The sequence below is a fragment of the Aulonocara sp. 'chitande type north' Nkhata Bay genome, linkage group LG5 (genome assembly GCF_057382095.1).
Source record: "Aulonocara sp. 'chitande type north' Nkhata Bay isolate Kocher_YH1m ecotype deep benthic linkage group LG5, A_spYH_male_GT1.1, whole genome shotgun sequence".
NCBI classification, from domain to species: Eukaryota; Metazoa; Chordata; class Actinopteri; order Cichliformes; family Cichlidae; genus Aulonocara; species Aulonocara sp. 'chitande type north' Nkhata Bay.
In genome coordinates this window covers 49,064,543-49,082,018 of record NC_141348.1, presented here as the reverse complement: position 1 = coordinate 49,082,018, position 17,476 = coordinate 49,064,543, and the positions used below count along the sequence as shown (strand labels likewise).

At 40.2% G+C, this 17,476-nt stretch overlaps 1 long non-coding RNA gene across 1 annotated transcript; it reads left to right on the top strand.

The window, feature by feature from the left end:
• The first annotated feature begins 129 nt into the window (after positions 1-129).
• LOC147331626 (uncharacterized) lies at positions 130-10,519 on the top strand. The gene is made up of 3 exons (XR_015129203.1): positions 130-618; positions 8,404-8,499; positions 8,667-10,519. It is a non-coding gene; the product is annotated as an uncharacterized LOC147331626 (long non-coding RNA).
• The last annotated feature ends 6,957 nt before the right edge of the window (positions 10,520-17,476 follow it).

Here is a 17,476-nt window from a genome sequence, read left to right as displayed (position 1 = left end):
ATTTTAGTTTGCTTTTTGTTAAATAAATAATAACATTGCATAACATCATGTATTATTGTTCATCTGAGGATACATTTAAATAATTGATTTTGGATATATAGACTAGCTGCTCTAATGCATCATTCTCTCTTTCTCTGCAAATTTGCCCAAACTCCTCTCTTTTTAAGGTACGAGGGTTATTTACAGTAAAAACTCATGTTAACAATGCTGGAGGATTAAGGTGGTACTCTGCTTTGCTTTTTCTTTATCAAACTAACTCCTTTATGCAGAAACAGTAGAAACAATTGATGACAACATGTCATATTGTTACATTGTTAACACTGTTGTTTGTTGTCTATGATGTGCTCACAGGCGCAGCTCCAAAACCGTATGTCACAATACTTAAAGAAAAGGGGCTGCTGCAGTGTCAAGTTCCAGGTGCTTCTCCTAAACCCACAGTTGAGTGGTGGGACAGTGACAACAAAACACTTCCTTTTAAGACGGTGCAGGATGAAGAACAACAAGGTCGCTTCCACGTCACCGTCCAGACTACTGTAACTGAGCCTGGCTGTTATCACTGTGTAGCCACACAGATGGAAAAATGGCATCGGATTTCTTCAGAGATCTGTGTGCATCATGGTGAGTGGGATATAATTCTTCAAATAAGTGTGAACACTAAAATGTGAATATGTGCTTAGACTGAACACTAAGAATGTGGTCGGGGAGGAAAGACATGAACATAAAAGACGATGTGCATGCTGGAAAAAAGCTGTCAGTTTCTAACTGAATGTTGAAAAACTAAACTCGCAAACACATACTGTATATTATAGAAGATGAACTTGCTGTTGTGACTGATTTGTTTATGAACTCTTACATGATGCTCCAAGCTAATTTCTCTATCAAAATATTGGTGTTTTTTAAACCTGAGCATGCTTGCAGACTCTTGAAATAACACTTCCATGGTAAATCTCACTCTGCTTTATTTTTCATTTTTAAACATTAATGGCATCATATTCACACTCTGGGTGGTGCTATTACTTGGTGTTGGCTCTCTCTAGAGTATCATTTTGTGTTGCTGTTAGGACACAGTGGTGTTTTTGTGTAACTTATCTGTGTACCCAGTTTAATTAAAAACTTGTCTTATTGTCTTATTTCATAGTATAATCTTCGTATGCCCTGTCTGAAGCACTCTGTTTGTTCACTCGCTAATTATAGTCCTAGTATTCACTCACTATCTCTTTAGGGATTTGCTAGCTTGACTCGTAGCTGACTCACTAGCAGTGTGTCCTCTTCACTTGTACCTCTGCACTTTCCTGCTCAGTGTGTGAGACATCTGGTTACTCCTCGGCCTCCTTTAGTAATAATGATACTTGTAATAAATGTAGCCGCAGCTCTGCAGCTTTGCAGGAGGATTACTGAATTGGAGACTTAACATCACGGCTTTGAACAACCGAAGCTAGCCAGGCCCCTGTAGCCGGTGCAGCCGAAGGTAGCATAAGCCCCAGCATATTGTCCTGAGCAGCCAGGTAAACAGGATGGCTGGGTGACGGTGAGGAGGAAGCACAGTCTTAAACAGAAGCTCCAGGTACACCACCAACTCATTCATGTATCTAACTGTTTTCCCCACTTGGCGACACACCTGCCAGGGATCAAACTCTGGTAATTGGTGATTCTGTTCTGAGACATATGAAGGTACAGGGCTCGCAAAATTTCTCCAGTCGGGCTACCAAAATCTGTCTCAGCCCTGAGGTAAAGACAACAGCACCCATAGTCAATTGTCTTCCAGGGGTCAGAGCAGGCAACATTGATGGAAATTTAAACAATTTCAGACTCTGTAGTTTTCTCTGGTCTCCTCCCTAGTCAGACCATGACTCGCATGTTTAGCCGCATGTTCTCCTTAAATTGCTGTCTGTCTGAGTGGTGTCCAAAAAGCGTTGTGGGATTTAATTGGCAAACCTTCTGGAGGAAACCTGGTCTTGTTAGGACAGACGGCATCATCCCACTTTGGATGGAGCAGCTCTCATTTCTAGAAATATGGACAAATTTATTAAACCCCCCAAAATATGACTATCCAGAGTTGGGACCAGGAAGCAGAGTTGCAGTCTTGCACGCCTCTCTGCAGCTTCTCTCCTCCTGCTACCCCCCCCCCCCCCCCCCCCAAAAAAAACCCCATCTCCATAGAGACTGTGTCAGCTTCCAAACAGACAAAATAAAAATAAAAATCTGCACAAACCAACTTAAACATAAGAAAACTGCACCAACAAGTAAAACAGTGAAATGTGGATTATTAAATATTAGGTCTCTCTCCTCCAAGTCTCTGTTAGTACATGACTTAATAATTGATCAACAAATTGATTTACTCTGTCTTAGAGAAACCTGGTTGCAGCAGGATGATTATGTTAGTTTAAATGAATCAACACCCCCGAGTCATTCTAACTACCAGAAACCTCGAAGGCCGAGGGGGCGGTGTGGCAGCAATTTCTCACACCAGCCTATTAATTAATGAAAGACCAAGACAGACTTTTAATTCACTTGAAAGCATGAAAGCTTAGCCTCAGAAACCAGTCTTACTTGTTATCATCTATCGTCCACCTGGGCCTTACACAGAGTTTCTGTCTGATTTCTCAGACTTTTTATCTGATTTAGTTCTGAGCTCAGATAAAATAATTATTGTGGGTGATTTCAACATCCATGTAGATGCTTTGATCTTTAGATGCAGATGTACAGCCGATTCTTGTTCTGTCCAGGTGGCTCTTCTATGTTGTGCCATACATTTATGGAGTGGCTGTTTGGTTTCCTCAGTCTAGAGATCTGAGTACTCCTTGCTAAACTGTACACCATACACTACGTTCTTAAGTTTGTGTTTAGGAGTTTTGTCTTTTGGATGAACCAGTTTTTGTCTGAGTGTGTGGCTGAGTCTGAAGTACACTGGGATGTCGTGCTTGGAGAAGAATCTCCGGAGTTTCTCTGATAAACCTGCAACATAAGGGCTGACTTTGTCTTTCTCCCTAGTTGATCTCTGACCTTCTTTACTGTGCATGCAGTGGTTTGTATCATATCTATCTAATAGACTCCAATTTGGAGGGATTTTTTTCTGGCCAGTGTTGCCCCATTGTTAGCAATATTAACTCAGCTAACTGCAAAATTTCCAAGGACCTCACCACTATCCTAGCTCCCCTCATGAGGAACATGCCCCATCACATTAAAAACTCGAGATGATGGATCATGATGAAACTAATCTCCTGTGATGTAGTCTCTCTCTTCACATACATAACTACAACTGAGGCAGTGGAGACTGTCAGAAAATGACTACAACAAGACAGCTTTTTAGAAAACAGAACCAGCTTCACGTCTGATCAGATTTGCACACTGTTAGACCTCTGCCTTACCACCACATATTTTAAATACAACAAGGTTTCTACAGAGAAAAACATGGATGTGCCATGGGCTCCCGGTGTCACCTATTGTAGCCAAACTTTACATGGAGCTTGTTACCTAAACTGAAATAATTGCTACTATTTGGAGTAAGTGTAGTAAATGAAAAGTATTTTTATGAGCCACCTCATCTATTTGATCATGAACATTTATGTTGGAAAGGTTTGGTCACCATTTTACACAATTTGTTTTCTCAAATTCATGTTGTTTTCTGATGTGTATGCATCATTGTCTGTTACACTTGTCTAATGAGAAACTTTTTGTACTGTTTCCACAGAAAAGATGTGTTAGGGAAAATATTCTAAAACACTTCTTCAGTAAAGACTCAGAGAAGAGAAACACACAGAACTTCTTGCTAGCAAGGGCAGCCTCCAGACTGAGACTCGCACTAAGAAACTGCCCCAATCTTTATTTATACTTCAGTAGGTGTGTGTGTGTGTGTGTGTGTGTGTGTGTGTGTGTGTGTGTGTGTGTGTGTGTGTGTGTGTGTCCTGCTGATCAAAGGGTCATGAGAGCACAAAAGGTACATCCTTGGTCAGGAAAGGGGGTAGTCTCCCCCACCCTAGATAACATGGTGAGGAAGTCCAGCAGTTCATCTATATGTAAAGAAGCACTTAAACTAAAACAGACATAGCTACGTTAATCCTGCCGTAAAACAATAAAACAAGGTATGAGCTCTCATGCTCCCAGACGTGGGGGTGCATTCCTGGGATGCACCCCAAGCCTGCAGCCTGTTAGAGATCACACACAATTAATTATATGCCTCTAAGTATACATGGTTGAATATTTTCTAATACAAATAACTACATGCAGTATTCTACCATATGCAAACTTATATCACTAAAAGATTATACTGACTACTAAATACAATTTTCCATTGACAAGATGGATCAACCACCCTCAGGTAAAGTCCAAAATACCAGCCAGTCAGCAAGGTAAATGACAAAAAAAAAAAAACCAACTCCAGGAACCAGCACAATAAGTCACACAAAAAGATCTGTTAGGAACATAAAGAAGTCATGGTAAAGTTAAAAAAAAAATCGAATAATGTAATGTTTAATTTTTTAGAAGTACAGGAGAAATATTTGTTGTTTAAAAATATTTAATTTACTTCAGCAGTTGAAATTACAAGTTATGCAGGCACAGGCTTTTAGATTAATGAAGGCTAGAAATGTAAAAAGAGAAATAGGGAGGAGTGCAAAGTGAGCAGAAATTATAAAGTCAAAGAGGAATGACGTTAAAAAATGGAATTTGCAACTGTCAGTTTTATATTTGATTTGCTTCACTGACTTCTTCAGAAGGAGACAAAACACTGATGGCTTTATTCTGACTTTATTTAAAGATTATACATAGCTTCTCCTGAGCGACAGAATATGTTCTACAGCAGTTTTTACAGGCAGAGTGACACTGCTCAGGACCTGCATATTTCCATGTGTAAAATCAGATATCGATCCCTTTACAGAAATCACAGTGCAGGTTTACCATTTATCATATTATAATTTGTTGGATTTGTTCAGAATGCCATATTTATATTGTGCAAAGGAGTTAATAGATTTCAGTAACTTTGTGTGTTGTGTGGGTCACAACATTAGGAGTACCAGTCATTATAATTTAATGCTGTATGATATATCAACATTTACTCAGCCTCAAATACCTTTATAACAATGTCAGAAAAACCTTAACATTTAATTTAAATGTAATTTAAACTTTATAACAGATGAGACTTTATGGTGCTGAGTTATAAATGAAGTGATTCTAAAAACTTTGTCTCACTTCACTTGTTCCAAATTTTGTCCTGTTACAGCTTTATTCCAAAATGGATTAAATTAATTTTTCAATTCAATAAGAAAAATGAAAATTTGGTAGAAGGGTAGAAAAAAGTGACTGCAACACTGAAGGACCCAGTGAGCACAGAGGCATCAGTCATCTGTCAGTGGCAGCGCTTCAGCATTGCTCTGTGGAGAGGAAACTCTTCAAGAAGAAACATTTCTGCAGCACTTCATCAATCACATCTATAAGCAATGTTCCCTCTAAGCTGCATGCGCAATTGCACACTGCTGGCACGGTCTCTGCGCACAGAAAATCTGCGTTGCGCACAAAAAAAATCTTAAAACGATGCCACCTTATCCCATAGTTCAGCCAATAATGCAATTCACATTCGTATATACGCAGCTAATCAACGTCGTTGACAGGCCATGAAAGCGTCCTTATCAATGTTTCCTCTAGTTTTTCATGTGTCTGAGCGAACATACAAACTCCCTGAGCGGCCCCTTGTGCCGGCTTTATTAAAAAAAAAAGTTGTGTTTTTAAAATTGGAGTTCAAGTTATTTTTACTTCCAATAGTGTTAACATACTACACAGGTCATGAACAAGAATTTTTTTTTTTTTACATTTTCATTGTAAGTGGGCTAAAGCAGTCAATTAAAAGTAGTCTAACATAAATGTAAATGCTGTAATTTGATTATTTTAATAAACCATGTGACTTGGATGGATTGGATGCTGGCGTGACCACAGTGCACACGTTTGATGTCGCTCACAGTGGTCCAAGGGACCGCTCAGGGAGTTTGTGTGTTTGCTCAAACACATGAAAAATTAGAGGGAACATTGCCTATGTGGTAGAATGGCCAGACAGAAGCCCTGTAAAAGTCACATGACAGCCTGCCTGGAGTTTGCCAAAAGGCATCTGAAGGACTCTCAGACCACGAGAAACAAAATTCTCTGGTCTGATGAAACAAGATTAAACCCTTTGGCCTGAATGCCAAAAATAATGTTTTGAGGAAACCAGGCATCACTCATCACCTGACCAACACCATCTCTATAGTGAAGCATGGTGATGGCAGCATCATGGGGCCGAGGGGGAGGGGGCTTAAGTGTTAAGCAAGGAAGAAAGAAAGTATTAGCAAACTGAAATGTTATATAAGCCAGCTGGTAAAGCGTGAGACATCAGTCACCCCGTCTGTCCCCCGTGAATATGTGCGCAGGTCCTCACAAACATCTCACCCCCAATATCCTGAAAAACCATCTACCATCAAAGAGGGCAAAATACACCACCATGAAATCCAGAAACCAAACACCGTAGCAAGGACAGACAAAACAGCAAGTAGTTTGGTGGCTCATGTTTGTTGCATTCCAAATTATCAGAGCCTGAACACAAACACACAGAATTGTGACAGAAACCCACACAAGCAGAAACTCCAAGTAGCTGCAACCTACAGCAAAGACCAAGCCGCTGTGGGCACCAGCATGCCAAGCTAGAAACATGCAAGAAGGCCTCACCAGTGTTCAAGGCACCTCCCAAGATCCAACAGGTGCAACCAAGGCACAAGTGTCACAGAATGACCCAGCCCACAGAGTGCCCATCCAGCTCGCCACCTCCTGAGAGAGTGGAAGGTTTCCACCCAACTCTAGAGGACTGGGCATAGCACAGGGGGTTAGATCAAGGGGAAAGGAAAAGAAAGAAGAGGAAGTTCCCAAAGCCATCAGACCTTGGCATACCATTTCCCATGGAGCCACCAGGAGAGGCACACTGGGCGAGCCCCCACCACCGAGAACCACAGACAACCAGATCCAGTGAGCACAGAAGGAGGAGAGAGAAGCAGGGGAGAAATGGGGAGAGACACAAGGGGGCAACAGAACAGCCTCTGGTTGGAGGGAGGGGATGACATTAATGCCAGGCAGCCCGATCTGTGATTATTTTGGTGGTATTTAATTAGTTGTTGTTGTTGTTGTTGTTGGTGTTGTTTTAAATCACATTCTAATAGTCTGAGGGTTAAGGTCACTGATGACGACTGAGACTTTTTAGGGTTAACCTTCAAAGAAATTCACTTAATTTAAAACAAAAAAACAGACTCTGTTTTAATGATGCGGTTGTAAGAGGAGGAATGAGTCAGTATGAAGTGACATGAAAGACATTTCTTCTGTGAAATCACTCAAACACACTCACAGTAATCTCATACACTTCACAATAATTTAGTGATGAATTTAGAAAAAGCTGGTGTGACACAATTGTTAAAGACATAAAAAGACATCCTTAGGAAATAAGATCATGACAAACAATTATATGTTCTAAACCACAAGTGAAAAGAAAACAAACTCATTGAGCCAAATGTACCACTGAGTGTTTTAGTGATAACTCGGCAGATTAGATGGAGGGAAAAAATGTAAAAACCCAGCAATGTTACAGTCACACATGTGGAAGAAAATAAGGGCACTAATACAACTTTGGTTCTACTGTTTTTATTTTTCAATTAAAATTATAATGAAGCTAAAAGATAGGACACTGTCTTCATCATAACAAATTATTAGAGTCAAATGATATTAATCCTATTTGAAGATTTTGGATTGCAGGATAATATAAACCTGTAATTATTCATTTTACACGTTTCAGTGAGGTGATAAATATGTTTGTCCAGATGAAGCTTCCATGAAAATGCAACTAAGACAAAGTTAGAGTGTCACACGTAACTCTTCTCCAAAGCATACGCCACACAAGATGGTTAATTTGGGTAGCAGCCCTTTACTTGCCACACACAAATACACTGTGGTTTTTGCTCATTCAGCCTGGGACACAGAAACTCCCCTGGTGGCTCACTGCTGCCTTCTGCCTCTCTGCTTCTCACTGACAACAAAAAACACAAGTCCACGTTAATCCCCTGCCCAGGCACACATGCTCTTCGCTCCACCCCGTGAGCACACTGCATCACCCCTCCTCTGCAGCAGGTCAGAGACCACGCCCCCGCCACACAGAGATTTAAGGGTTGTTGTTTTTTTCTCGTACCTACTTGGTTAAGATTCCAAGCAAGTGTCGAAAATGTGATGTCAACAGACTGGATGCCACTGATTGGCTAGTCAATGGCATCACCCACTAAGACGTGAGAACATCTCCTTCACAGAATTATCTATGCTGACATCACTCAGGTCGCTGTTTAAACCTGCTGTTTGTTGCTGACATGTAGTCACAGTTGGAATTTTTTTTCTCTTCTTCTTCAGGGCTCCCCGTATGGGCTGCTGCACTCATCGGTGTTATTGGTGTTATTGTTGGTGTTGTGGCTGGGCTTACATTTAAAAAACACTGTGTGAAGAAAGGTGAGTTTTACTACTGTACTATAATATCACAAATTCTTCATGACTCCCTGATGTTAGGTCTTAACCTTTTGATTTATGTCAAAGAAGATAAATACTTTGTTTGCTCCATTCAGTGGGTGACCAGTGTAGTTGTGTGCTTCTTGAATATTTTGATTTCCTTCCTGCAGGTTCACAAAGAAGAGAGAATGGTGTGGTGTAAAGTGCTCTTGATTCTAAACAACCTTCAAAAGTGTGAAGTGGTGGTACTTTAAATCTGTTTTTCCCCCCTTTGATACATCTGAGATTTTAATCAGGACAGGTGAACAAGTTGGTTTGAGTTAACTCTTCTTCGTCTTGGCTCAGGACATTGCTCCTCCTGACTCCTGACTACTTTCCCATTTTCAGCACAGATCTGAGCTGCATTTGAAAGCTTTGCTAATGACATGAAGATGTTTCAAGAAATCCTCTTTTAAATGCACCAAAGTACAAGGTTTTACTGTAGTTGCCTAACTTTAAGCTTAAAGTAATCAAAGCGTGCTTCCAAACAGTAATTATACTGTCTTACTCAGATATTGTTAGAAGAACACATTTTGACTTTTGGCAAAATGGCAAAATGACTTCATGTCATTGTGATATGTGTTCTTACATAAAAGTGTGCAGCTCTATAAATAATTTGCTGACCAAATTTTCTCTGACATTTCTTGACACATGCTGACCTCCCAGCCCATTGTTCCTTCAGTGGGCTGGTTTCAGTCATTATGCAAATGTACTGTTTATAAGATTGAAACCTGCAGTCAGCTGAGACTGAAGACGTCACCTGATGATGACGAAACGTTTCTCCCACTGAAAACGTCCAGATGAACAGAATCAACTTTTGGAGATTTCTCTGACATTTATGTTATTAATACGGACAGTGATGGTTTGTTTTCATCATAACAGATTAAGATAATTGTAGCTCTAACAAAAATTGATAAATAATAAGAAATGCAAAATTAAATTTACCTAAGATAAAAGGGACCCATAATGTTAAGACTTGAGATGTTAAAATATCAGGTTTGTCAGTCCAAAGCTGTCATACAGATGGTGAAGAATATAAACTCATATTTAACTCAGGTTAGTTAAACATGTGTACTCATGTTGGAATACTTGATTAAACTGAACCCGCAGCACTTCTCTTGTAAATCAATGTGAGTATTTTGCAGTGGCAGGGATAGTTCAGTAGGTAGAGTGGTGGCCCCATGATCGGAAGGTCGTGGATTCAAATCCACTGAACGGCTACTGTGTGGTATCCCTGAGCACAAGGTACCGTCCCTACACACTGCTCCCCCAGCGCCCAGTGGCTGCCCACTGCTTCACTGAGTGGATGGGTAAAATGCAGGGAGGAATTTCCCCACAGGGAACAATTAAGAATACATTATTGTCATTATTATTATATAAAAATATTTCTGTTTGCCAAGCAGGTCTGTCAGGTACACTTGTGCTGTAGTATGTTGTTGTTGGCTCCGTTGAATTTTTTTTATTTATTTATTTTTTTACAAGTTATATTTATGCTGTTAATTGTTGGCAGATTTTTTTTATATTCATGCCATTTCAGAGAGCGCTTAAGGGTGCACAAGTCTGAATAAGAGATGAAACAACAAACTTCTGTGTCTACTATTTTGTTTTTGGTGTATGTGTTTCTTTAAAGATTCATAAAGAGAGGAAATGTATTAATGTCTTAGTCAAATTTCAAAAAAATTCTTATTTTGAAGCAGCTGTGCTTTGATAAAAGACATTTTGAGGCCAGGAAACCATTTTAATAAAACATATAAACCCAGGACTCTTATCCTCTATTGACTGATTTCATACACAAAATAATATCTGGTATATGTAGTGCCTCTAGTCAAGACCAGTACAATATCAATTTCAGTAGAGATCCTAGACATTGAGGTGGTTTTGATTTAGAGATTTACAAAAGGGGGTTGTCTCGGAAGTGAACAACTGGGATCTTTATTTCCTCCTTACAAATTGTCAACAACATATACAGTCACAGTCAACAAGTTTGCATTCTACACAAACAGTGCAGAAGAGTGAATTTCCTTTTTATCTTTTGTTCATTTAAATCATTTAACCTCTTTCCCTCCAAAAAGATCATTATGAAATATTATCCATCATATATAACCAAATATTTCAGGGTATTCTTAAATTCCAGATGTATTGATAAAAAATGGTATTTCCTATTAGCTCATTTTCTTTGTGGAGCTAAGCTGGGCATACACTGCGATTTATTTATTTATTTATTTATTTATTTTTCCCCAGTTGCGTTATTCAGCTCCTGCTCAAACTGTACAACAGAATCACAGAGTGCTCACATTTTGCATCCAAATTTGAACTTGGTGATAAAGTGTTACCAAAATTTATATTACAAAGCTAATATGTAACACAAAATCTGTCTCTCGCTCTCCCTCTCTGTCTTTCACTAACACACACACACACCATCATAACCATCAACTTTGCTAAATTGCTGATGAAAAACATAATTGAGCAGCAATGTCCATCCAGCTCTTTTCACATTTGGTGCAGTCGTGATCATTTTGTGAGGCCAGATTGAAAAGGCTAGGATGAGCTTGCCAAAGCTCTACAAGTTGTGCCTCCATCGCTTGTGTCCAGATCACACGCTGCATTGTCATGCTACTCTCTTTTTCATTTCCATTTCTGTGTTTGTGCATGCTTATTTACTGTCCGTCTCATTCAGCCAGTTACTTAGACAAACTAGCCTGTTCACATTTCGCAAACTTAAATAGCAACCCAGGCACACAGTGGAGAGTGAGTGGAGTGGAGAGGAGAGTGACAGAGAAAACAAAAACACACCACATGGTCAGAGGGCCAGGGTGCGCCAGTGTCCGACAGCGTCGCCTCTGTCAGTGCGCCCCAGGGCAGCTGTGGCTACAATAAAGCTTGCCATCACCAGTGTGTGAATGGGTGGATGACTGAATGTGTAAAGCGCTTTGGGGTCCTTAGGGATACAGGCCATTTCACATAGCGATAGGTGGCGCTAATGCACTGGGAAGCTGGTTTGTCAACCAAACTCAAAGAAGAAGAAGGAGCGCTTCAAACCTGTTGAGAAGACGCTCCAGTTCTTCAAGAGACGGTTAAAATTATTCAGAGACGAGAAACGACATGTGAGAGGACTTGAATAAGGACACGAGGTAAAGATTGGCTTGTTAGCTGCTCACATTTTAACTGACGAGTAAGGTTGTTTACAAGACTTTTAGGGTTAAATTCCCGTTGTTGGGATAAGCGTATTTGTAATCACTGTGTTGTTCGATGCTTTCGATCCAGCGATTAATATCAATCTGTGCTAAAATCATAACAATGAAGTAAGTTTTATCTCAAAACAAGTCTAATTTTCAATCAACAAATTCCACCAAATTTCTCTAATTAACGCATTAGAATAGAATAGAATAGAATTCAACTTTATTGTCATTGCACATGCACAGGTACAGGGCAATGAAATGCAGTTTGCATCCATTCAGAAGTGCTTTAGTGATATAGATATATTACAATATATATTAGCAATAGTATAGATATGTAAGTATATTACAGAAATGGGTCTATTATGTTATAATGTACACGGTATGAAGTATGTTGTGAATATTCTATAACTATAAGTATGTACAGGCTGTAGTGAGTACAAGCTATGTACAGGCTATGAACAGGATATAAATATGAAAAACTATACAGAATATGAAATAAATAACTTTACAGAATCTGAGATATACAGCTATACAGAAATGGGAACTGTGCAAGTTGTAAACAGTTGTAGGGTTGAAAATTATCGTATGTACAGAATGATTATTTACACAGAGCTATACAGTAGTGCAGTTAAGATAAGTGAGGGTGTAGATAGTTTCTACAGAGGCTATATAAAGTGCTAGTGGTTGTGAGTGGTGGTTCAGTCCATGTTATTATTGTGTTTGAGGGTACAGTTGTCCATTGTGGGTGTGTGTATGTTCAGTCCATGAGTTTAACGTGGGTCAGATGTCAGGAGGCAGAGTTCAGGAGTCTGACAGCTGTGGGGAAGAAGCTGTTCCGGTACCTGGTGGTCTTAGTCCGGAGGCTCCTGTAGCGCCTCCCAGAGGGCAGGAGGGTGAAGAGTCCATTAACGACTCTTTGTGATGGCTTTCATATTTTACAAAAACTAAAAGGTAAATGCATAATACACTAATATACAGACACATTTACTCATTTCAAATAATATGATCATCACGCTGTTCTCAACTGTTGTCGGTTATTAACCAAATATTCTAGTTTAAGCTGTGTTCAGGTGGCTCTGTGTGTGAACCCTGGCATGTCAGAAAAAGTTTGAGAACCACTCCTATAAAACGTCCCAACCACACCTTTTTTACAGGGTTCCTTATGGCTCTGACAGTAAACGAAATAAAAATCTTTTCATGTTTATTAAAATGGAAACAGCTAATTTTTAAAAACTTTTTTTCATTCTTGTAAGTGATCATTTTTATTCTGGCATTAAAAATGTGCATCCCATACACCTAATGCTTTAAGGTTTCCTCAGCTAAAACTTACGACACATTCTGTCTCCGGTTTCCTTATACAGCGGTGATTATATTGGAAGTACACCTGTTATTGTAAATAAAACAAACATGTATACACATAAACTGTTTAGGATTTGTCTCTTAGTGGTAAAGGGACTCCTGATATATTGTTAAGTAGTTTACAGTGTCAGAACTGAGCAGTGAATCCTTAAATGGAAGAGGTCGCGATTTACATCATTGCCATGCGACCAAACAGTCCGGTTGTAGAAGCAAATTGTGCTGGTTAGCTTTTTGTTTTTTATAGCAAAACGCTGCAGTTTAAAATTAGGAAAATTAGTTTAAGCTTTAGTTTAGTTTAATACCTGCTTGTTAAACCCTGGGATTTTTCAAAACTACTTTCAACAGTGGTGCGCAGAAATCTGGCTGAGTATTATCTTCAGAGCTGTAAGGAAACGGGGATTGGTAGGGGAAGAGGGGTTATGGATCCGGTTTACGCCTGGTGGGTGAAATTAGGAACACAGGATAATAAAGAAGTTGCTGTGTTCTTTGATGTAGAAAGGCATGTGATATGCTCAGGAGAGAGGGTTTAATGATTAAATTGTATGGTGTAGGAATAGGAAAAAGGATGTTTAATTGGATATGGGCTTTCTTATATGGCAGAATCATTCAAGTTAAGATAGGGACACGTGTCAAAGCCATGCAAAACAAAAAATGGAACCTCGCAGAGAAGTGTAGAAAGTCCAACGTTGTTTTCTGTTATGATTAATGATATTTTTAAAGATATATCTGATAGTTATGGTAAATCACTTTTCGCTGATAACGGAGCGGTATGGGTAAGGGGGAGGATTGTTGTCTATCTTTTTAAGAAACTTCAAGAGGGGATAGATAAGGTGGAAAAGTGGAGTTGTAAACGAGCCAAAATTTGTCAAAGAGCATAATTCAGTTGTTTCATGTTCTGAACCTGAAAGCAGGGTTTGATCTTTGCTTTCATTCTATAACACTGGGCGTGTTTTTCTACAAAGGTTTGAACTTTGAGAGTTTAAACAAGAGAGAAAAGTGTGAAAATGTTCATGCCTGTCTGAGAAAAGCGTATAAAGGTTGTAGTGAGGGGTTTTACAGCCTTAAAACATCTATAATCATTGTAAAAAATAAAGTTGACTACTTCGCAGATTTCACCTATCGCAGGTTATTTTTAGAACGTAACTCCCGCAATAAACGAGGGAGCGCTGTAGATATAATCTCACAGAAGTTAGTATCACTCTGCAAACATGTATATAACAGAGTAACTATATTTAATGTAACTCACCTGAACAGATAACACCAGCATATTTATGGAGTCTGCTGCTTTTTATCTCAGATCTTCTGCACTCAGTTAGAGATGTTTCATTTCCTGAACACGTCACATTATCAAACCAGATTTCTCCGGATCCTTCACCAAAGTGCGTGACATTAACTGGTGTTCCATAGTCCAGCTCATTACAGACTACCTGAGCATCAGTGAAGTCCCAGCCATCATCAGAGACTGTTCTCCACGAGTTTCTGTGGTAGATTTCAACTCTTCCAGAACACAGAGTCGACCCAGCTAGCCTGACCCCTGAACACAAAACACAACGAACATGTGTGTATGTCATTGTTGTCATTAGTGGCTGTAGCTCAGGAGGTAGAGCAGAGCGCCTACTGATGGGAAGGTTGGTGGTTCGATTCCTGGCTTCTCCAGTCTGCATGCCAAGTATCCTTGGGCAAGATACTAACCCCAAGTTGCTCAGATGCATCCATCGGAGTATGAATGTGTGTGAATGTGGTTAGAGAAAGTGCTTGTGTGAATGTAGCATGTTGTATGCAGTACTTTGAGTACTCCGGGAGAGTATAAGAATGTATAAGAATCAGACCATTTACCATGTTGTTTTAGGTCCCAACTAGGGATGGGTGGCACCGGTTCTGACATAAACGGTAGTAACCAGACCGAAAAGCAGCGCACGTTTCGGTGCTTTATTTTCCTGAGATGTCAGACACTTTGGATTCTAGCCAATCATTTTACCTTTCCAAGGATAGTGGGCGGGCCCAGGTACGTACGTTCTTTTAGAGCAGAGCTACAGATTAAAAATGCCCAAGGCGAAGCGGTCAAAAGTCTGGCTGTACTTCACAGCAAAAGATGCAAACTCAGCAGCAACAAGTGCTTTAAGGTGCTACTGTGATACTGTCAAAGGAGGTAACACCTCGAATCCGATGAAGCACCTGGCGACGCATAGCGTTTTTTAAAAGCCGAGAAATGCGCCGTATTTGATAGCTTGCTGCGAGACCTCACACCGAGCACATCTACTGTGGGTGTGGTGCCTGTTATCAACCCGGAGTTAGCAACATCCCCCAAGAACCCGAAGAGGAGAGTCCTGGCCCTAGCCCTGCCAGTGTAGCAGAAATGATGAGGATGATGATGCAGCAGCAGCCGTTCTTCTCTGCGTGAGGAGCTTAATGTTGTTCGTGTGTAATTTACGTTGAGTAGGCTAACCACGTTATTACATTAATGCATGTAAGGTGAACTAGCAAACATCATCATAGCTACATGCAGCTGTCTTCTTGTTTGATGGCAGATGCTCCCTTCACCCTGGACAAAAAGGCTAAAATGACCAAAGAAAAAGTGGAAAACAGCTAAACATGAGAGGTTTTTGGACAAAGTTTGTGTTTTTTCCATTGTTTAAGCACCGGTTCAAGCGCCATTTCAAAAGTACCGGTTTGGCACCAGTATTGGATAAAACCTAAACGATACCCATCCCTAGTCCCAACGCACCCGAGCCACAACTCAGGCCTGCAACGAGGCGTTTGCTAACAGAAAGACTGTTGCAGTTAAGGTGTGTGTGTCAGTGAGAGTGTGTGTGTCATGGCCCTGTGTCGGTGACCCAGTGTTTTTGAGTTTTGGACACTTCCCTGTGTTTCCTGTTTTACTTTGAAGGTCCTGTATTCTGTTTTACTTCCTTGTCTTGTCTAATTAGGTTCAGCTGTGTTCCCCTGTGGTGCGTCATTCCCTCCTTACCTTGTGTGTATTTATAGTGTGTGCCTGTGTTCCTTGTCGCGTCGTCTGTGTAACCTGGTGTAATTTCTGCGTCTCTCTGCCCAACATTCTCCGTGCCATTTTTGCTCTTCATCCCGTGTTTCTGTGGTTTCAGGTTTGTTCTTTAGTTGTTCCCAGTTTAGGTTGTGTTTTAGTTTTGCCCTCACTTTGTTATGTTCACCTTCTGTAATAAAGCTCACTCGCATCACAGCCAGTGCAGTTTGGGTCCTTCCTTCACTACACCACATGACTGCTGCCACAGCCATGACAGAGTGGGCCCACACTATTATTTAATTATTTGGTTTCAGTTGATGTTAAATACTTTACCATTGCTCAACCAACTTTATTAATTTTACTTCTTTTCTTTTGTGTTTTTGGAACTAATCAGTCACTAAAGCAGTGTTAACTTTATTAACCTGCTAGTGTGTGGTTTGTTTCCATATAGTGTAGTTTAGTGCATATTTCATTTCACAAGCATCAGAAAGGGGGAATCAGCACTAAGTAACAACAGGAACCCAGGGCCCCTCTCAGTAGAGACAGGTGTCACATAATTATAACATAGCTGTGTGGACAAAGTTGTTTTCAGTTTTATAGCTTAGAGAACAGTGGATGTTTTTCTCTGTGGATTACAGCTGCATTCATATTGAATAGGAAACATTTCATACCTGAACTGCTGGATAATAAAACAGATTTGTTTAATGTACAGTGCAGCCAAAAACATGTGTTTACAGTATCTGACACACCGTGCGTAATCCAAACATCTCTCACCTAAACAGATGACACCAGCGTCCTCATGATGTCCAGTCTTGTTACCGAAAGCCTCCATGATCGTACTTACGTAGAGATGTTTCAGTTCCTGCGCAGCCCAAATAATGAAGCCAGATCGGCCCGGTTCCTTCACCAAAGTGAGCTTTTGTAGTGGCTCTCAGTGCTGTTCCACAGTCTAACTGTCTGCAGACCACCTCAGCATCTTTTAAGTCCCAGGCATCGTCACAGATTGTTCCCCAGGAGCCATTGTGATAGATTTCAACTCTTCCAGAGCAGCGAGTCGACCCAGACCCAGCTAATCTGATCTGACCACCTAACAGAAGAGAGAAGAGCGTGCACAGTATTTATGTCGTGTTATTTACACCAAACTTTATCATTTAGACTCATTTTGTCAAACACGACTGACCTGCAGCAGCTGACACATAAGAGACTGTAGAAAAGAGAAATAAGGCTGATTATTCTCTGGACTGTAAAGTGAAACATGCTGAGATAAGAAAACTACTCAGTGATGTCAAATGCATCTCACAGGTAAAGACAGTGACCTGTGCTGTCTGAGGAGCATCAGAGTGAAGGACGTCAGAGTGCTGCCATCTTGTGGTTTAAATGTGCGCTTACATAATCCTAAATCTTAGCACGGAGCTTCAGATGT